Below are 22147 nucleotides of genomic sequence, written 5' to 3'. Positions count from 1 at the left end.
CCCAATTTCCTGTGTTCAGCCCATATCCCTCTACGTCCCACCTTTCCATATGCCCACCTGTGTTTTTTAAATTAGCCTATTGTTTGTTGTTCAGTCATTAAGTCAAGTCCAACTCTTCGTGTCCTCATGGACTCCTGCACACCAAGCGTTCTTGTTGGAAACTGCCTCTCTAAGATCCCCCAAGCTCATAAGCATTGTCTGAGTAACATCATCTATCCATCGTAGCCTCTGTCATTCTCTCCTTCTTTTACCTTCTGTTTTACCTAACATGAGCGTCTTCTTCAAGGAATCCTGTCTTCTCACAGTGCGGCCAAAATATTTGAGCTTTTGTCTCATAATTAAGCCTCCTAGTGAGCAGTCTGGCTGTATTTCTTCAAGTATTGACTTGTTGGATCTTCTTGCTGTTCTCCAGCATCCAAGTTCAAAGGCTCTTTTGTATTCAGCCCTACTAATAGTCCAGCTCTCACAGCCACACATCACAACTGGAAATACCATAGACTTTTCTATATGTATCTTTATAAACAATGTTATGTCTCTGCTCTTCAGTATTTATCTAAATTTGCCATTGCTGCCCTCCCCAGAAATAAGCGCTGTTTAATTTCATGGCTGCAATTACCATATATACTATTGTACCTGCTTCAAATACTTGAAAATGAGATCACAGGTAGATATGGTCATAAAGAGAGCTGTCAAACAGGTCCGAGATTCTTACTCCCTGTGTGGATGAGAGTGGGGACTGTAGGAAGGTTGAGCAACCTAACACTGGCACCGTAGTTCAGGGAGACATTCGGTGCCTGGTGTCCGGGTTCAGGACATCTTATCTGACCTACAGAGGAATTTGCAGTGGGAGGGGAAAGATCCAGTTGCCGTGGTCCATGTGGGTACCAACAACATAGGTAGAATGAGGAAAGAGGTTCTGCTGAGGGAATTTGAGCAGCTAGGAACTAAATTAAAAAGCAGAACCAAAAAGGTGGTAAACTCTGGATTACTACCTGAGCTACGTGCAAATTGACAGAGGGTCAAGAAGATTAGAGAATTAAGTGCATGGCTCAAGGATTGGTGTGGAAGAAGTGGTTTGAATTCATAGGAAATTGGCACCAGTATTGGTGAAGGAGGGAGCTGTTCCACTGGGATGGGCTCCACCTGTGAACCATGACAGGACTTGGATCCTAACAAATCGCATAAGTAGGGCTGTGGACAGGACTTTAAGCTAAATAGTAGGGGAGTGAGCTCAATAGTTTGGAGAAGTATAGATAAAGTAAAAAAAGAAAAGTATGGATAAAGATAAAGAAAAAACAAAAGATAAAAATTAAGTAAGAGTGGTGTAAAGAAAAGTCAAGTGCAAAAGAGTAAAAGATTACAAGATTTTAAAAGCACAATGAGTGTAAGGGCAATTTATTTGAATGCCTGTAGAATTTGAAACAAGGTCAGCGAACTTGTGGCTCAAATCAGTACAAAGAGATATGATTTAGTGGCTATTACAGAGATGTGGTTGCAGGATGGAGAGGACTGGAAATTAAATATCCAAGGATATCAGGTAATACAGAAGGATAGGCAGGAAGGTGAGGGAGGTGGGGTAGCTCTTAATTATGGATGAGATCAGAGCGATAGTGAGAGACGATATAAGATCTAAGGAGCAGAATGTTGAATCCATCTGGGTAGAGATTAGGAATAGTAAAGGGAAAAACATCACAGGGCGGGAGTTGTCTATCAGCCACCGAATAATAACATTACAGTGGCATAGGCTGTAAACAGAGAAATATCTGAGGCATGTAAGAATGGAACAGCAGTAACCATGGGGGACTTTAACTTGCACATTGATTGGGTGAATCAAGTTGGTCGAGGCAGTCTTGGGGGGGATTTCATAGAATCCATCTCTGATGGCTTTCTTGAACAGCATATTACTGAACCCACAAGAGGTGGATTTGGCTAATGCAGACAGGGGTACACAGGCTATATGCTGGGACTGTTGAGCAACAGTGGAAGACTTTCAAAGAGATTTTTCACGGTGCTCAACAAAAGTATGTTCCAGTTAAAACAAAGACAGTAAGGGTGGGGAGAGCCAGCCTTGGATAACTAAGGAAATAAAAAAAGGCATCAAACTAAAAGCTCATGCATACAAAGTTGCCAAGAGTAGTGAAAAATTGGAAGATTGGGAAAACTTTAAAAAGCAACAAAGAAGTACTAAGTGAGCAATAAAGAAAGAGAAGCTAGATTATGAAAATAACCTAGCACAAAATATAAAAACAGGTAGTAAGTTTTTTATAATTATATAAAGTGGAAAAAGGTGGCTAAAGTGAATATAGGTCCTTGGAGGACGAGAAGGAGGAATTGATATCGGGTAATGAGAAAATGGCCCAGGTTTTGAATGACTGTTTTATGTCGGTCTTCACGGTGGAGGACACGTTTAACATGCCAAAGAGAAATGTTATGGATGCAATGGGAGGTGAAGACCTCGATACAATAGCTATCACTACAGAGGTAGTGCTGAGCAAACTTGTAGGCCTGAAGATAGATAAGTCCCCTGGTCCTGATGGTATGTATCCCAGGGTAGTGAAAAAAATGGCATAAGTTATAGTAGAGGCTTTGGTGATAATTTATCAAAATTCTTTGGACACTGGGCACATCCCAGCTGACTGGAAGATGGCAAATGTCACGCCACTGTTCAAAATAGGATGTAGGCAAAAGACAGGTAACTATAGGCTAGTTAGTTTAACATATGTAGCTGGGAAAATGCTTGAAACTATCATTAAAGAAGAAATAGCAAGCCATCTGGAAAGAAATGGATCCATCAGGCAGATGCAGCATGGATTCAGCAAAGACAGGTCCTGTTTGACAAACTTACTGGAATTCCTTGAGGATATAACGAGCATAGTGGATAGAGTGGAACAGATGAACATTATTTACTTGGATTTCCAGAAGGTGTTCAACAAGGTGCCGCATAAAAAACTTATCCATAAGATAAAAATGCTTGGAGTTGGGTGTGATGTATTAGCATGGATAGAGGATTAGTTAACTAATAGAAAGCAGAGAGTTGGGATACGGTAACTGTTCACAATATACATTAATGATCCAGAAGATGGGATCAAGTGTAGTGTATCTAAGTTTGTTGATGATACTAAATTGAGTGGAAAAGCCAATTGCGCAGTAGATGTGAAGAGTCTGCAGAGAGATATGGATAGGTTAAGGATCTGGCAGACGGAGTACAAGTTGGTAATTTTGAAGTCATCCACTTTGGAAGGAAGGAAAAGATTATTTAAATGGTAAAAGATTTCAGCATGCTTCTGTGCAGAAAGACTTGGGAGTGCTTGTGAATGAACCACAAAAGGCTGGTTTGCAGGTGCAGCAGGCTATCAATAAAGCAAATGGAATATTGGCTTTCATTGCAAGAGGGATTGAAGTTAAGAGGAAAGAGGTTATGCTGCAACTGTACAGTTTACTGGCAAGGCGGCACCTGGAGTACTGCGTGCAGTTCTGGTCTTACTTAAGAAAGGATATACTGGCTATGGAGGCAGTAGAGTGGAGGTTCACCTGGTTGATTCCAGATATGAGGGGGTTGGACTATGAGGAGAGATTGAGTTACCTGGGACTGTACTTGCTGAAATTCAGAAGGGGAGATCTTAGAGAAACATATAAAATTATGAAAGGGATAGATAAGATACAGGTAGGAAAGTTGTTTCCACTCGTAGGTGAGACTAAAACTAGGGGACATAGCCTCAAGATTCAGGGGAGTAGATTTAAGATGGAGATGAGGAGGAACTGCTTTTCCCAGAGAGTGGTGAATCTGTGGAATTCTCTACCCAGTGAAGCAGTGGAGGCTACCTTAGTCAATATATTTAAGACAAGGTTGGATAGATTGTTGTATAGTAGGGGAATTAAGGGTTATGTGGAAACGGTAGGTAGGTGGAGATGAGTCCATGGCCAGATCAGCCATGATCTTATTGAATGGCAGAGCAGACTCGGCAGGCCAGATGGCCCACTCCTGCTCCTATTTCTCATGTTCAGTAGAGTGGTAGATGTGTGTTCAATTGTAACATTTAAGAGAGATTTGAATAGATACATGAATGAGGGGGAATCGGAGGGCTATGGTCTAGTTGCAGGTTATAGAGTCATAGAAAAGTACAGCATAGTAAAAGACCCTTTAGCCCATTTAATCTGTGCTGAACCATTTAAATTGCTGACTCCCATCGACCTGCAGCTGGACCATAGCCCTCCATGCCCCTACCATCCATGTACATATCCAAACTTCTCTTAAATATTGAATTGAGCTTGCACTGGTAGCTCAAGACTCTCTGAGTGAAAGAGCTTCCCCTCAGTTCCCCTTAAACTTTTCACTTTTCACCCTTTACCCATGATATCTAGTTGTAGTCCCACCCAAACATAAATGGAGAAAGCTTGCTTGTGTTTACCCTTTGTATACTACTCATAATTTTGTACACCTCTATCAAAGCTCCCCTCAATCTTCTGCATTACAAGGAATAAAGTGCAAACCTATACAAACTTTCATTATAACTAAGGTCCTCCAGTCCTGGCAACATCCTCGTAAATTTTGCCTGTATTCTTTTAACTGTACTTGCATCTTTCCTGTACGTAGATGACCAAAACTGCACATAATACTCCAAATTAGACCTCTCCGATGTCTAATATAACTTCAACATAAATCCCATCTCCTGTACTCAGTACTTAGATTTATGAAGGCCAATATGCCAAAAGCTTTCTTTACAACCCTGTCTACCTGTGCCACTAATTTCAATAAATTATGGACCTCTATTCCCAAAACTCTTTGTCCTACTGTACTTCTCAGTGCCCTACCATTCACTGTGGAAAACCTACCCTGGTTGGTTCTACTGACAATTAAAACCTCACAATTGTCTGCATTAAATTCTATCTTCCATTTTTCAGGCCATTTTTCCAGGTGGTCCAGATCCATCTGCAAGCTATAATAGACTTCCTGACTGTCCACTGCACCCCCAATCTTGGTACCATCCACAAATTTGAAACCTATCGATTGTTGAAAGGCCTCAATTGAGTGGATGTGGAGAGGATGTTTCCTATGGTGGAGGAGTCTAAGACCAGAGGACACAGACTCAAAATAGAGGGTTGTCCTCTTAGAACAGAGAGGAGGATGAATTACTTTAGTCAGAGAATGGTGAATCTGTGGAATTTGGTATCATAGGTTGCTGTTGAGGCCAGGTCAGTGGGTATATTTAAGGCAGTGGTTGATAGATTCCTGATTAGTCGGGGCATGAAAGGATATGGGGAGAAGGCGATTTACTACCTCATCTTGAATTCTGAGTGACTGAATCCTCTTGACCAATCTCCTGTGCGGGACCTTGTCAAATGCCATATTAAAGTCCATGTAGGCAACAAGGAGTTTAGGTGGAACCATGCAGAAGATCATTTTTGCATGGACTAGATGGGCCAAGAGACCTGTTTCTCTGTTGTAGTACTAAATGGATCTTGACTCTATGACTTCTTCTGGCAGCTTGTTCAATATATATTCCATCCTTCATAAGAAAAGGTTGCTCCTAAGATCCCTTCCAAATCTTTCCCCTCTCTCCCTAAATTTATGTTCCCTTGTGTTAGTCTCCTCTATGCTGGGGGGAAGAAAAACTGTTACTGTCCACCTCAGCTGCACCTCTCATAATTTTACACACTTTATAAAGTCACCCCTCATTCTCTTACATTCCAAGGGCTAGTCAGGCCAATATCTTCCTGTAAGTCAGACTCTTGACAAGATCCTCATTAATGTTTTCTGCATTCTTTCTAGTTTAACTTCCTCTTTCTTATTACACAATGGGCAAAACTGTACACAGTAGTCAAGTGAAGCCCGACCCTTGACTTAGACAAGTAACTGCACCATAAGGTCTCAACTCCTCTACTTAATGCCCTGACTGATGAAACCCAGTATGGTGAGGACACAGCTTCAGAATTGAAGGATGTTTCTTTAGAACAGAGAGGAGGAATGTCTTTAGCAAGAGGATGGTGAATCTGATAGCTGTTGAGGCCAAGATATTTGGGATATTTAAAGCAGCGGTTGATAATTTCTTGATTAGTAAGGGCATCAGAGATTACTGGGAAAAGGCAGAAAAATGAGGATGCCAGGGATAACTAATCAGCCATGATGGAATGGAAGAGCAGACTTGATGGGCCGAATAACCTAGTTCTGCTCCCATATCTTATGGTTTTATGTTAGAACCATAGAACCATAGAACACTACAGCACAGAAAACAGGCCATTCGGCCCATCTAGTCTGTGCCGAAACTTTATTCCACTAGTCCCATTGACCATAGAACCCTCCAGACCTCTCCCATCCATGTAACTATCCAATTTATTCTTAAAACTTAAGAGTGAGCCCGCATTTACCACTTCAGATGGCAGCTCGTTCCACACTCCAACCACTCTCTGAGTGAAGGTTCCCCCTAAAGTTCCCCCTAAACTTTTCCCCTTTCACCCTAAAACCACGTCCTTTTGTATTTATCTCTCCTAATCTAAGTAGAAAGAGTCTACTTGCATTTACTCTGTCTATACCCCTCATAATTTTGTTAACCTCTATCAAATCCCCCCTCATTCTTCTATGCTCCGAGGAATAAAGTACTAATCTGTTCAATCTTTCCCTGTAACTCAACTCCTGAAGACCCAGCAACATCCTAGTAAATCTTCTCTGCATTCTTTCAATCTTACTGATATCCTTCCTATAGTTAGGTGACCAGAACTGAACTACACACAATACTCCAAATTTGGCCTCACCAATGTCTTATATAACCTCACCATAACATCCCAACTCCTATACTCAATACTTTGATTTATGAATTCCAGGATGCCAACAGTTTTCTTTGCAACCCTGTATACCTGTGACGCCACTTTCAGGGAATTATGTATCAGAACTCCCAGATCCCTTTGTTCCTCTGCACTCCTCAGTGCCCTACCATTTACTGTGTATGTCCAACCTTGATTTGTCCTTCCAAAATGCAACACCTCACACTTGTGCCTGCATTAAATTCTATCTGCCATTTTCTGGCCCATTTTTCCAGTTGGTCCAGATCCCTCTGCAAGCTTTGAAAGCCTTCCTTGCTGTCCACAATGCCTCCAATTTTAGTGTCATCAGCAAACTTGCTGATCGAATTTACCACATTATCATCTAGATCATTGATATAGACAACAAACAACAGTGGTCCTAGCACAGATCCTTGAGGCACACCACTAGTCACAGGCCTCCAGTCTAAGAAGCAATCATCCACTACCACTCTCTGTCTTCTCCCACACAGCCAATTTTGAATCCGGTTTACAACCTCTCCATGGATACCTAGTGTCTGAACCTTCTGAACTAACCTCCCATGTAGGACTCTGTCAAAGGCCTAATGCGAAGGCCTTACTAAAGTCCATGTAGACAACATCCACAGCCTTTCCTTCATCTACTTTCTTGGTAGCCTCTTTGAAAAACTCTACAAGATTCATTAAACATGATCTACCATGCACAAAGCCATGCTGGCTATCCTTAATCAGCCCTTGGTTGTCCAAATACTTGTATATCCAATCTCTCAGAACACCTTCCAATAATTTACCTACTACTGATGTCAGGCTCACCAACCTGTAATTACCTGTTTTACTTTTGGAGCCTTTTTTAAACAACAGAACAACATGAGCTACCCTCCAATCCTCCGCCACCACACCTGTGGCTATGGACATTTTAAATATTTCTGCCAGGGCCCCTGCAATTTCTACACTAGTCTCTCTCAAGGTCCAAGGAAATATCATGTCAGGCCCGGGGGATTTATCTACCTTTATTCTCTATAAGGCAGCAAGCACCTCCTCCTCTTTAATCTCTATATGTTCCATGACACTACTGCTTGATTCCCTTCCTTCCATATAAGCTATTGTAGCGATGTACTACATACAGAGCTAGAGACGACACGCAGTTGGTAAGTCGTTTCGAGACTAGTTTATTCAAACTACGCGGCGCTGGCATTTAATCCCTAGCACCTCTGAAGTGATGTCAGAGGTGCATTACCAAAGTCTCTCCCCGCGCGCTGGCTATTTGTGAGCCAGTTCGCCCGCACAGAAAGTGGGTCGCCATACTATGCCCGTTTCCTGAGTAAATACTGATGCAAAAAAACTGTTTAAGATGTCCCCCATCTCGTGAGACTCCACACATAGACAACCACTCTGATCTTCTAGGGGACCAATTTTGTCCCTTACTATCCTTATACTCTTAATATACTTGTAGAAACCCTTCGGGTTTACCTTCACATTATCTCCCACAGCAACCTCATGTCTTCTTTTTGCCTTCCTGATTTGCTTCTTTAGTATTTTCTTACATTTTCTATACTCTTCAAGTACCTCATTTGTTCCTTATTCCTTATACCTGCTATACACCTCTTTCTTTTTCTTAACCAGATCGCTAATATCCCTTGAAAACCAAGGTTCCCTATACCTGTTAACTTTGCCTTTAATCCTGGCAGGAACATGCAAACTCTGCACTCTCTAAATTTCGCCTTTGAAGGCCTTCCACTTACTGAACATATCCTTGCCAGAAAGCAACTTTTCCCAATCCACTCTTCCTATATCCTTTCTCATTTCCACAAAATTGGCCCTTCTACAGTTTAGAACCTCAACTCAAGGACCAGACCTATCTTTATCCATAATTAACTTGAAACTAATGACATTATGGTCACTGGATCCAAAATGTTCACCTACACATACTTCTGTCACCTGACCTGGCTGATTCCCTAATAAGAGATCAAGCATTGCATCCTCTCTCACAGGTACCTCTATATATTGATTTAGAAAACTTTCCTGAACACATTTGACAAACTCCAAACTCTTTTTTTTAATCACCCTGTCTATCAGTGACATAATTTCAAGAAACTATACACTTGTACTCCTGGCTCCCTCCGTTCAATTACACTGTCTTGTGTCCTGTCATTCCATCTGACTGCACCCTTTCCCTTCAACCCTCAGAGCCAATCATAGTGCCTGAGACCTGATTAGTGCTGCTCGCCCCTGAAGGAACTCTCCACAGTATCCAAGCAGGTATATCTGTTAGTGAAGAGTTTTATGCCCCTTATTTTAAAAGGATGTGCTGAAACTGGAGAGGTTCATAAGAGGTTCATAAAAATGTTTTTAGGATTAAACAGCTTGTCATTTGAAGACTGTTTGATGGTTCTGGGTGTGTAATCACTAGAACTGAGAAGAATGAGGAGTCGCCTTAATGGAATCTATCGAATGGTGAAAGGCCTTGATAAAGTGGATGTGGAGAGGATGTTTCCTCTGGTAGGAGTGTCTAAGACCAGAGGACACAGCCTCAGAATAGAGGGGCATCTTGTTAGAAAGGAGATGAGGGGGAATTTATTTAAGCAGTAAGTAGTGAATCGGTGGAATTTGTTGCCTTAGGAAACTTGTGGAGGCCAAGTCTTTATATATATTTAAGGTAGAGGTTGATAAATTTTTGATTGGTCAGGGAATGAAGGGATACAGGGGGCAATGCAGGCGACTGGGACCAAGAGGGAAAATAGATCAGCCATGATGAAATGGCAGAGCAGACTTGATGGGCCAAATGGGCTAATTCTGGTCCCATAGCTTATGGTGTTATGGTTATTGAAAGAGGCCAGATTGCTGGGGCCTTGACTAATATCTTCCTGTCCTCTCTAGCCACAGGCAAGGTCCCGGAGGAATAGCAAGTAGCTGATGTTATTCTGTTGTTCGAAGCTGGAAACTATATCCCAGTAAGCTTCACGTCAGTGTTAATGGAGGGAATTCTTGGGAAGAGCCAGCATGGCTTTGTGTGGGGCAAGTATTGTCTTACTAAGTTTTTTTTGACAAGTGGTGTGTGGCCAAGTGGTTAAGGTGTTGGATTAGCAATCTGAAGGTCATGAGTTCGAGCCCCAGCCGAGGCAACGTGTTGTGTCCTTGAGCAAGGCACTTAACCACACATTGCTTCAGTCCACCCAGCTGAAAATGGGTACCAGCAAAATGCTGGGGTTAGCCTTGTGATAGACTGGCATCCTCTTGTACTCTCAGTCGCTTCACGCCGCAGAAACTGGTATAAGCACTGGCCTGATGAGCCTATAAGGCTCGGGACAGATTTTAACTTTTAAACTTTTAGTTTTTTGACAAGATGATGGGGGTGATTAATGGAGGTGCAGCTGTATGGATTTTAGTAAGGAACTTGACAAGGTCCCTCAATGGGGGCTCATCCAGCAGATTAAGATGCATGGGATCCATGGTGAATTAGCCATTTGAATTCAGAACTGGCTTGTCCATTGAAGACAGAGTATTGGTCTAAGGGACTTATTCTAGCTGATGTTAGAATTAGTGGTGTTCTGCAGGGATCTGGACTGGGACCGCTGCTATTTGTGATGTTCTGTATATAAATGACCTGGCTGAAATTAGATGGGTGGGTTAGTAAGTTTACTGGTGATATGAAGATTGGTGGTGTTGTAGCATAGAAGATTGGGCAAAGGATACAGTGAGATATAGATCATTTGCAGATATGAGTGGAGAAATGGCAGATGGAGTTTAAAATGGCCACAGGTGAAGTGTTGCACCTTGGTAGGTCAAGTGTAAAGAGACAGTTCACTGTTAAGGGCCAAGATCTTTAACGGTGTTGATGAGCAGTGTGATCTTGGGGCCCAAATTCATAGTTCCCTGAAAGTGGCTACACAGGTTGATAGGGTGGTTAAGAAGGCATATGGCATGCTTGCCTTTATTACTTGAGGCGTTAAGTTCAAAAGTCAGGAAGTTATGTTGTAGCTTTATAAATCTCTAATTATGCTTCAGCTGAAGAATTGTGTACAGTTCTGGTTGCCCCATTATAAGAAAGATGTTGTAGCTTTGGAGGGAGTGAAGAAGAGATTTACCAGGACACTGCCTAGATTAGAAAATGTGCAATAATGAGAGTTGGGCAAACTGAGGTTGTTTTCTCTGGAGCAGTGAAGGCTGAGGAGAGATCTGATAGTGGTTTATAAGATTATGAGAGGCATAGATAAGGTGGACAGAGAGTATCTTTTTCCAAAAGTTGAAATATCTAATTACAGAGAGCATTCATTTAAGGTGAGAGGGGTAATTTCAAAGGAAATGTAAGGAGCAAGAATTTTACACAGAGTTAGGTGTCTGAAATGTACTGCCTAGGGACTTGATAGAGGCAGAAACATTAGAGACTTAAGAGACATTTAGATAAACACATGAAAATAAGGAAAATGGATAGATATGGACATTGCGTAAGCAGAAGAAATTAGTTTAGTTAGCCATTTGATTACTAATCTAATTGCTTTGACGCAACATTGTGGGCCAAAGGGTCTGTTCCTGTGCTGTATTTCAATACATACTTCCTTTATTCAAAAATAGTGTTCAATTTATGTTTAATTTATGTTTTTCTTGTGACTGCCATTTACCTGATGCCTTGTGCTTTATAAAATATTTCCCCACTGCTACCAGATTTGTGAATCAACTTGAAAAACCCTAATTCTGTCTCAGGTTGTATTTCCCTTAATTTGACTGACATTTGTATTTAATTTTGTTTATTCTCTCCGGAAAGTTATGTTTTAAGCAGACTCGATGGACTGAGTGGCCTAATTCTGCTCCTATGTCTTATGGACTTGTATTTTATTTGCCTTGAAATGAATGCCAACATTGTATTTTGCTTCTTTACAAACAGACTCAACCTATAAATTAACCTTCTCCTAAGTCCCTTTGCAGCTCTGATGTTTGAATTTTCTCTCTAGTTAGATAATAGTCTTCACTTTTGTTCCTTTTACCAAATGGCATCATCATACATTTCCCAACACTGTATTCCATCTGCCACTTTTTAATTCATTCTTCCAATTTGTCTAAGTCCTCTGCAATTGCGTTGTTTCCACAACACTGCCTACCCCTCCACCGATCTTCGTATTATCTGCTAATTCTTCAACAAGGCCATCTATTCCATTATCTTAACCACTGACAAACAGTGTGAGAAGTAGCAGTCTCACTACTGACCTCTAAGCAACACCACTAGTCACTGACAGTCAACTAGAAAAGGCCCCCTTTATTCCCATTCATTGCCTCCTGCCTGTCAGCCAGCTATTCCTCTATCCATGCCAATATCTTTCCCATAATGCCATGAGATTTTATCTTGTTAAGAAGCCTCATGTGTAGCACCTTATCAAATGCCTTCTGAAAACCCAAGTAAATTACCATGCCAGAGTCAAGTAATTCTTGAAAGATCACAACCAATGCATCTGTTATCTCTTCAGCAACCTCTCTCAAGGCTCTGGGATGTAGTCCATCTGGTCCAGGTAACTTATCCACCTTTCAGTTGCCTAGCACTTTTTCCTTGTAATTACAATGGTACTCACTCCTACTCCCTGATACTCATGGACTTCTAGCACACTGCTAGTGACTTCCACAGTGAAGACTGATGCAAAGTAATTATTAAGTTCATCTGCCATTTTTTTGTCCCCCATTACTACCTCACCAGCATCTTTTCCCAGTGGTCCAATATCAACTCTCACCTCCCTTTTACTCTTCATATAACTGGAAAAAAACTTTTGGTATCCTGCTTTATATTATTGGCTACTTTGCCCTCATATTTCATCTTTCCCCTTCTTGTGCATTTTTAGTTGCTATTTCTTGGATTTTTAAAACTTCCCAGTCACTTTTGCTACATTATATGCCCTTTTATTGGCTTTTATGCAGTCTTTAACTTCCTTTGTCAACCACAGTTGCCTATCCCTGCCATTTGAGAACTACTTCTTCTGTGGGACATACTGTATCTATCCTGCGCCTTGTGAACTATTCCCAGAAACATCATCCCTGCCAGTATCCTCCTCCAATCCACCTGGGCAAGCTTCTCTCTCATGCCTCTGTATTTCTCTTTATTCCTTTGTGATACTAATACATCTGACTTGTACTTCTCCCTCTCAAATTTCAGTATAAATTCAATCATATTATGATCACTGCCTCCTTAGGATTCCTTTTATGTAAGTTCCAATATAAAATCAGGATTTTTACACAACAGCCAATCTCAGATAGCCTTTACTCAAGTCAGCTCAAGCACAAGCTGTTCTAAAAGCCACCTCATAGGCATTCAACAAATGCCCTCTCTTGAGATCCGACACCAACCTGATTTTCCCAATGCCCTTGCATATTGAAGTGCCTATTATAATTGTGTCATTACCCTTATTACATGCCTTTTCCAGCTCCTTCTGCAGTCTCAACCCCACATTTTGGATACTATTTGAAGGCCTATATATGATTCCCATAATGGTATTTTTTATCCTTACAGTTTCTTAACTCCACCCTCAAAGACTCAAAATTCTCTGACCCTATGTCATCTCTTTCAAAGGATGTAATTCCATCTCTTACCAACAGAACCACACCACCACTTATGCCTTCCTGCCTGTCCTTTTGATACAAAGTATTTTCTTCGATATTAAGCTCCCAACTAAGACCTTCTTTCAGACATGACTCAGTGATACCCACAACGTCATACCAACCTATCGCTAATTGCGCGCGAGTTCGTCCACCCTATTCCAAACACTACGTGCATTTTGATACAGCTCCTTCAGCCCTTTTGAATTTTGCCTCTGTAGTGCAATTTAACTCTTTGCTCTGTCTGCATTTGTACCCAATCATTGGCTTATCTTTCTTTACATTCATATTACACCCATCATCTACTTGCAAATCTGCTGGCTCATCCTCAGCTCTATTGTACTGGTTCCCATCCCCTGCCATATTAGTTTAAACCACTGTTACTTAGTGTTGAGAGTTGGCAGTAATTTCTAAGCGACCCTAGGGTGAATTGCTCTTGGAATTAGTCAAGCCCATTTCCCAATGAGTTCAATTTTACCCAGAAATTATCTAACATAAAAAAATTCATCTTATCCATCATTTCCACAAGAAATATGAGCAAATGACTCAAATTTATACCCTTTTTTTGATGAAGGTTTATTTAAGTTAGGGTTAGGTTTAAAGTTGATTGAAAGGGGACATTAACAGGGATGAAGGCAGAACAGCAATGGCTGGAGTTTCTGGGAGCAATTCAGAAGGCTCAGCATACATACATCCCAAGGAAGTATTCTCATGACAACCCAAGGTGAGAAATAAAGCCAAAGACAGCATAAAAGCATAAAAGAGGGCATATAATAGAGCAAAAATTAATTGGATGTTCAAGGATTGGGAAGCTTTTTAAGACCAACATAAGGAAACTAAAAAGACAATATGGAGAGAAAGGATGAAATATGAAGATAAGATGGCCAGTAATATAAAACAGAATACCAAGAGTTTTTTTTCAGATATATAAAAAGTAAACAGGACCTCCAGGGTTGCAATCTCAGAATTGCTACCTGTGCCACATGCTAGTGGGGCTAGAAATAGGAAGATAACGCAGCTAAATACATGGCTAAGGAGATGATGCAGGAGGGAGGGCTGGACAATGTTTCTGGACAATTGAGCCTTGTTCCAGGGAAGGTGGGACCTGTTCCGATGGGACAGCTTGCACCTGAACTGGAGGGGGACTAACATCCTTGCGGGTAGATTTGCTAGTGCTGCTCCGGGGGGTTTAAACTAGATTTGCAGGGGGAGGGGAACTAGAGAAAGGGTGCAGAGGAGATTTACAAGGATGTTGCCTGGATTGGGGAGCATGCCTTATGAGAACTTTTCTCCTTGGAGAGACGGAGGATGAGAGGTGACCTGATAGAGGTGTATAAGATGATGGGAGGCATTGATCGTGTGGATAGTCAGAGGCTTTTTCCCAGGGCTGAAATGGTTGCTACAAGAGGACAGGCAGGAAGAGGACAGCGAGGCTTTGAGAAGAAGTGCGGCGGCGGCCATTTTCAAATTGCTTCTCAGATCGGAGTTCTGAGAGGCGGGACTGCGCAGGCGCGTGAAGGAGGCCTGGGAAGGAGGGAAGATATAAAAAGGAGAGAAGGAGTGAGGTAGTTCTCTTTTGGAAGAGGACAGCGAGGCTTTGAGAAGAAGTGCGGCGGCGGCCATTTTCAAATTGCTTCTCAGATCGGAGTTCTGAGAGGTGGGACTGCGCAGGCGCGTGAAGGAGGCCTGGGAAGGAGGGAAGACATAAAAAGAACGCAGCCTTAAGCAGCGGGCAGCGGAGTGAGCCGGGAGCAGAGTGTAGGGCTTGGGCTCAGAGGGCTTAGGCGGAAGAGGGCACAGTAGGCTTATCTTTTAGTTCTTGTTATTTTCAGTTATTCGGGAAGTATGAGTGTGAGGGCAGCTTGTTGTTCTTGGTGTCGGATGTGGGAGGTCCTGGAGTCTCCGAGCCTCCCGGACGTCCACATCTGCGCCAGGTGTGTCGAACTGCAGCTCCTGAGGGACCGAGTTAGGGAACTGGAGCTGCAGCTCGATGACCTTCGCCTGGTCAGGGAGAGTGAGGAGGTGATAGAGAGGAGTTACAGGCAGGTGGTCACTCCGGGGCCACGGGAGGCAGATAGGTGGGTCACGGTCAGGAAGGGGAAGGGGCAGGTACTAGAGAGTACCCCAGTGGCTGTACCCCTTGACAATAAGTACTCATGTGTGAGTACTGTTGGGGGGGACAGCCTACCTGGAGGAAGTGACAGTGGCCGGGCCTCCGGCACAGAGGACGGCCCTGTAGCTCAGAAGGGTAGGGATAGAAGAAAGAGGACCATAGTAGTAGGGGACTCGATAGTCAGGGGTTCAGACAGGCGGTTCTGTGGAGGTGATCGGGAGTCCCGGATGGTAGTTTGCCTCCCTGGTGCCAGGGTCCGGGACGTTTCTGATCGCGTCCAAGATATTCTGAAGTGGGAGGGTGAGGAGCCAGAGGTCGTGGTACATGTAGGTACCAATGACATAGGTAGGAAAGGGGAAGAGGTCCTGAAACGAGAGTATAGGGAGTTAGGAAGGCAGTTAAGAAGAAGGACCGCAAAGGTAGTAATCTCGGGATTACTGCCTGTGCCACGCGACAGTGAGAGTAGGAATGGAATTAGGTGGAGGATGAATGCGTGGTTGAGGGATTGGAGCAGGGGGCAGGGATTCAAGTTTCTGGATCATTGGGACCTCTTCTGGGGCAGGTGTGACCTGTTCAAGAAGGACGGGTTACACTTGAATCCTGGGGGGGCCAATATCCTAGCGGGGAGGTTTGCTAGGGCTACAGGGCAGACTTTAAACTAGTAAGATGGGGGGGCGGAAATCAATTTGAGGAAACTATGAGAGAGGAGGTTAGTTCACCAGTAGAGCAAGTAAGTAGACAGTGTGTGAGGGAGGAAAGGCAGGTGATGGAGAAGGGATGCGCTCAGCCCAAAGTTGTAGGGGAGAAGAAAGAAAAGGATAATAAATTTGAATGCATTGCTAGGGATGAAAAGAGAGGAGGAGGTGGAGAGTATCTTAAATGTATCTATTTTAATGCTAGGAGCATTGTAAGAAAGGTGGATGAGCTTAAAGTGTGGATTGATACCTGGAATTATGATGTTGTAGCTATTAGTGAAACATGGTTGCAGGAAGGGTGTGATTGGCAACTAAATATTCCTGGATTTATTTCCTTCAGGTGTGATAGAGTAGGAGGGGCCAGAGGAGGAGGTGTTGCATTGCTTGTCCGAGAAAATCTTATGGCGGTGCTTTGGAAGGATAGATTACAGAGCTCCTCTAGGGAGGCTATTTGGGTGGAATTGAGGAATGGGAAAGGTGTAGTAACACTGATAGGAGTGTATTATAGGCCACCTAATGGGGAGCGTGAGTTGGAAGAGCAAATGTGTAAGGAGATAGCAGATATTTGTAGTAAACACAAGGTGGTGATTGTGGGAGATTTTAATTTTCCACACATAGATTGGGAAGCTCATTCTGTAAAAGGGCTGGATGGTTTAGAGTTTGTGAAATGTGTGCAGGATAGTTTTTTGCAACAATACATAGAAGTACCGACTAGAGATGGGGCAGTGTTGGATCTCCTGTTAGGGAATGCGATAGGTCAGCTGACAGATGTATGTGTTGGGGAGCACTTCGGGTCCAGTGATCACAATAGCATTAGCTTCAATATAATTATGAAGAAGGACAGGACTGGACCTAGAGTTGAGATTTTTGATTGGAGAAAGGCTAACTTTGAGGAGATGCATAGGGATTTAGAGAGAGTGGATTGGGTCAAGTTGTTTTATGGGAAGGATGTAATAGAGAAATGGAGGTCATTTAAGGGTGAAATTATGAGGGTACAGAATCTTTATGTTCCTGTTCGGTTGAAAGGAAAGGTTAAAGGTTTGAAAGCGCCATGGTTTTCAAGGGATATTAGAAACTTGGTTTGAAAAAAGAGGGATGTCTACAATAGATATAGGCAGCATGGAGTAAAGGAATTGCTCGAGGAATATAAAGAATGTAAAAGGAAATTTAAGAAAGAGATTAGAAAAGCTAAAAGAAGTTACGAGTTTGGTTTGGCAAATAAGGTGGAAGTAAATCCGAAAGGCTTCTACAGTTATATTAAAAGCAAGAGGATAGTGAGGGATAAAATTGGTCCCTTAGAGAATCAGGGTGGTCAGCTATGTGTGGAGCCGAGGGAGATGGGAGAAATTTTGAACAATTTCTTCTCTTCGGTATTCACTAAGGAGAAGGATATTGAATGGTGTAAGGTGTGGGAAACAAGTAAGGAAGTTATGGAACCTATGACAATTAAAGAGGTGGAAGTACTGGCGCTTTTAAGAAATTTAAAAGTGGATAAATCTCCGGGTCCTGACCGGATATTCCCCAGGACCTTGAGGGAAGTTTGTGTAGAGATAGCAGGAGCTCTGACGGAGATCTTTCAGATGTCATTAGAGATGGGGATTGTGCCGGAGGATTGGCGTATTGCTCATGTGGTTCCATTGTTTAAAAAGGGTTCTAGAAGTAAGCCTGGCAATTATAGACCTGTCAGTTTGACATCAGTGGTGGGTAAATTAATGGAAAGTATTCTTAGAGATAGTATTTATAATTATCTGGATAGACAGGATCTGATTAGGAGTAGCCAGCATGGATTTGTGCGTGGAAGGTCATGTTTGACAAACCTTATTGAATTTTTTGAAGTAGTTACGAGGAATGTTGACGAGGGTAAGGCAGTGGATGTAGTCTATATGGACTTCAGCAAGGCCTTTGACAAAGTTTCACATGGAAGGTTAGTTAAGAAGGTTCAGTCGTTAGGTATTAATGCTGGAGTAATAAAATGGATTCAACAGTGGCTAGATGGGAGATGCCAGAGAGTAGTGGTGGATAATTGTTTATCGGGATGGAGGCCGGTGACTAGCGGGGTGCCTCAGGGATCTGTTTTGGGCCCAATGTTGTTTGTAATATACATAAATGATCTGGATGATGGGGTGGTAAATTGGATTAGTAAGTATGCTGATGATACTAAGGTAGGAGGTGTTGTGGATAATGAGGTGGGTTTTCAAAGCTTGCAGGGAGATTTATGCTGGTTAGAAGAATGGGCTGAACGTTGGCAGATGGAGTTTAATGCTGAGAAGTGTGAGGTTCTACATTTTGGCAGGAATAATCCAAATAAAACATACAGTGTAAATGGTAGGGCATTGAGGAATGCAGTGGAACAGAGAGATCTAGGAATAACAGTGCATAGTTCCCTGAAGGTGGAGTCTCATGTAGATAGGGTGGTGAAGAAGGCTTTTGGAACGCTGGCCTTTATAAATCAGAGCATTGAGTACAGAAGTTGGGATGTAATGTTAAAATTGTACAAGGCATTGGTAAGGCCAAATTTGGAATATTGTGTACAGTTCTGGTCACCGAATTATAGGAAAGATATCAATAAATTAGAGAGAGTGCAGAGACGATTTACTAGGATGTTACCTGGGTTTCAGCACTTAAGTTACAGAGAAAGGTTGAACAAGTTAGGTCTCTATTCATTGGAGCGTAGAAGGTTGAGGGGGGATTTGATCGAGGTATTTAAAATGTTGAGAGGGATAGATAGAGTTGACGTGAATAGGCTGTTTCCATTGAGAGTAGGGGAGATTCAAACGAGAGGACATGATTTGAGAGTTAGGGGGCAAAAGTTTAAGGGAAACACGAGGGGGTATTTCTTTACTCAGAGAGTGATAGCTGTGTGGAATGAGCTTCCTGTAGAAGTAGTAGAGGCCAGTTCAGTTGTGTCATTTAAGGTAAAATTGGATAGGTATATGGACAGGAAAGGAGTGGAGGGTTATGGGCTGAGTGCAGGTAGGTGGGACTAGGTGAGATTAAGAGTTTGGCATGGACTAGGAGGGCCGGAATGGCCTTTTTCCGTGCTGTGATTGTTATATGGTTATAAGAGGACACGGGTCTAAGGTGATGGGGAGTAGGTACAGAGGTGATGTCAGGGGTAAGTTTTTCACTCAGAGAGTGGTGAGTGCGTTGAATGGGCTGTCGGCAACGGTGGTGGAGGCAGATATGATAGGGTCTTTTAAGAGACTTTTGGATAGGTACATGGAGCTCAGAAAAGTAGAGGGCTCTGGGAAAGTCTACTAATTTCTAAGGTAGGGACATGTTCGGCACAACTTTGTGGACCGAAGGGCCTGTATTATGCTGTAGATTTTCTGTGTTTCTATGCTTTTAACCTATTGTACCTGCAAGCCAACATTTTGCAATTCATAAACAAGCACTCCCAAGTCACTCTGCACAACAGCATGCTGCAATCTTTCACCATTTAAGTAATAATCTTCTCTTCTATTATTGCTTCCAAAGTGGATGATCTCGCATTTACCAATGTTGTATTCCATCTGCCAGGCCTTGGCCCACTCACTTAACTTAAATAATACCCCTCTGCAGACTCATCACATCTTCTGTACAATTTGCTTTTCCACTCAGTTTAGTGTCATCAGCAAATTTTGCTACGCTACACTCAGTCCCCTCTTCCAAATCATCAATGTAAATGGTAAACAATTGCAGGCCCAGCACTGACCCTGCAGCACCCCACTCACCACTGACTGCCAACCAGAGAAACACCCATTTATACCAACTCTCTGCCTTCTATTGGTTAACCAATCCACTATCCATGCCAATTCCTCCGACTCCATGCATCTGTATCTTATTTGTAAGTCTCTTGCACGGCCCCTTATCACACGCCTTCTGGAAATCCAAGTATACGACATCCACCTGTTCTCCTCTATCCACTTCACTCATTATGTCCTCAAAGAACTCCTTTAAGTTTGTCAAACAGGACCTGCCTCTTCTGAATCCATGCTGCATCTGTCTAATGGAACCACTCCTTTCTAAATGTTTCACTATTTCTTCCTTAATGACAGCTTCAAGAATTTTCCTGACTACAGATGTTAAGCTAACTGGCCTATAGTTGACCGTCTTTTGCCTACATCCTTTTTTAAAAACCCAAGCATCTACTATAACCTCCGCCAATTCCCTCAGCACCCTGGGATGCATCCCATCAGGACCAGGGGACTTACCTACCTTCAGGCCCTCTAGCTTGCTCATCACTATCTCTTTAGTGACAGTAACTTTATTGAGGTCCTCACCTCCCATTTCATCCATAACATCCTTCTTTGGTATATTAGACATGTCTTCCACTGTGAAGACCAACACAAAATAGTCATTCAATGCCATTTCCTTGTCATCCAATATCAATTTCCCCTTCTCGTCATCCAAGGGACCTATGTTGACTTTAGCCACCCTCTTCTGCTTTATATATTTATAAAAACTTTTGCTATCTTTTTTTTATATTTTGTGCTAATTTACTTTCATACTCTATCTTCCCTTTCCTTATTTCTTGTTTTGTTGTTCTTTGTTGCCTTTTAAAGTTTTCCCAATCCTCCAGTCTCCCACTACTCTTTACCACTTTTACACATGGGCTTTTAATTTGATACTATCTTTTATATCCTTAGTTATCCCCACACTTAGTTATCCCTGGCTCTCCCCACACTTACTGTCCTTACTTTTGACTGGAATATACTTTTGTTGAGCACTGTGAAAAATCTCTTTAAAAGTATTCCACTGTTCCTCAACTGTCCTACCAAATTGCCTGTGTTCCCAATCCACGTTAGCCAACTCCTCCCTCCTCCCCTTGTAGTCTCCCTTGTACAAGCATAATAAGCTTTAGATCTAACTATTTCATCCTCTATCTGTGCAAAATTCAATCATACTATGATCACTCTTTCCAAGAGGATCCTGACTACAAGATCGTTAATCTTACCTGCTTCATTGCACAGGATGTTTACAAGGATGTTACCTGGATTGGGGAGCATGCCTTATGAGAATAGGTTGAGTGAACTCGGCCTTTTCTCCTTGGAACGAAGGAGGATGAGAGGTGACCTGATAGAGGTGTACAAGATGATGAGAGGCATTGATTGTGTGGATAGTCAGAGGCTTTTTCCCAGGTCTGAAATGGTTGCCACAAGAGGACACAGGTTTAAGGTGCTGGGGAGTAGGTACAGAGGAGATGTCAGGGGTACGTCTTTTACTCAGAGAGTGGTGAGTGCATGGAATGGGCTGCCGGCAATGGTGGTGGAGGCGGATACGATAGGATCTTTTAGGAAGCTTTCAGATAGGTACATGGAGCTTAGTAAAATAGAGGGCTATGGGTAAGCCTAGTAATTTCTAATGTAAGGACGTGTTCGGCACAACTTTGTGGGCCGAAGGGCCTGTATTGTGCTGTAGGTTTTCTATGTTTCCAGGACTAGATCTAAGATAGTATTTTCCATTGTAGGTTCACTAACATGCTGCTCAAGAAAGCCATCACAGAAGCATTCTGTGTAGTCCTCCTCAAGGCTTCCCTGACCAACCTGATTCACTCAATCTACGTGGAAGTTAAAATCCCCCATGACAACTGCCATTCCATTCTTATGAGCCTCAGTTAGTTCCCGGTAAATCGTCTCTGCTACTGCAATATTTTTATTAGGTGGCCTAGAGACAACACCCGCCAGTGATTTTTTTCCCTTTACTATTCTTAATCTCTACCTAGATGGACTCAACATACTGCTCCGTAGATCTTATATCGTTTCTCACAATAGCCTTGATCTCATCCCTAATCAAGAGCACCATGCCACCTCCTCTGCCTTCCTACCTATCTTTCCGTATTACCAGATACACTGGGATCCTTGCAACCTGGTTTCTGTAATGGCCACTAAATCATATGCCTTGGTACTGATCTGTGCCACAAGTTTACTAACCTTGTTTCTAATACTACGGGAATTTAGATAAAGTGCCCTTATACTCATTGTCCTTTTAGAATCTAGTGACCTATGCG

This window comes from Hemitrygon akajei, chromosome 16, assembly GCF_048418815.1.
Source record: "Hemitrygon akajei chromosome 16, sHemAka1.3, whole genome shotgun sequence".
Lineage (NCBI taxonomy): Eukaryota > Metazoa > Chordata > Chondrichthyes > Myliobatiformes > Dasyatidae > Hemitrygon > Hemitrygon akajei.
This window is presented reverse-complemented; position numbering follows the sequence as displayed.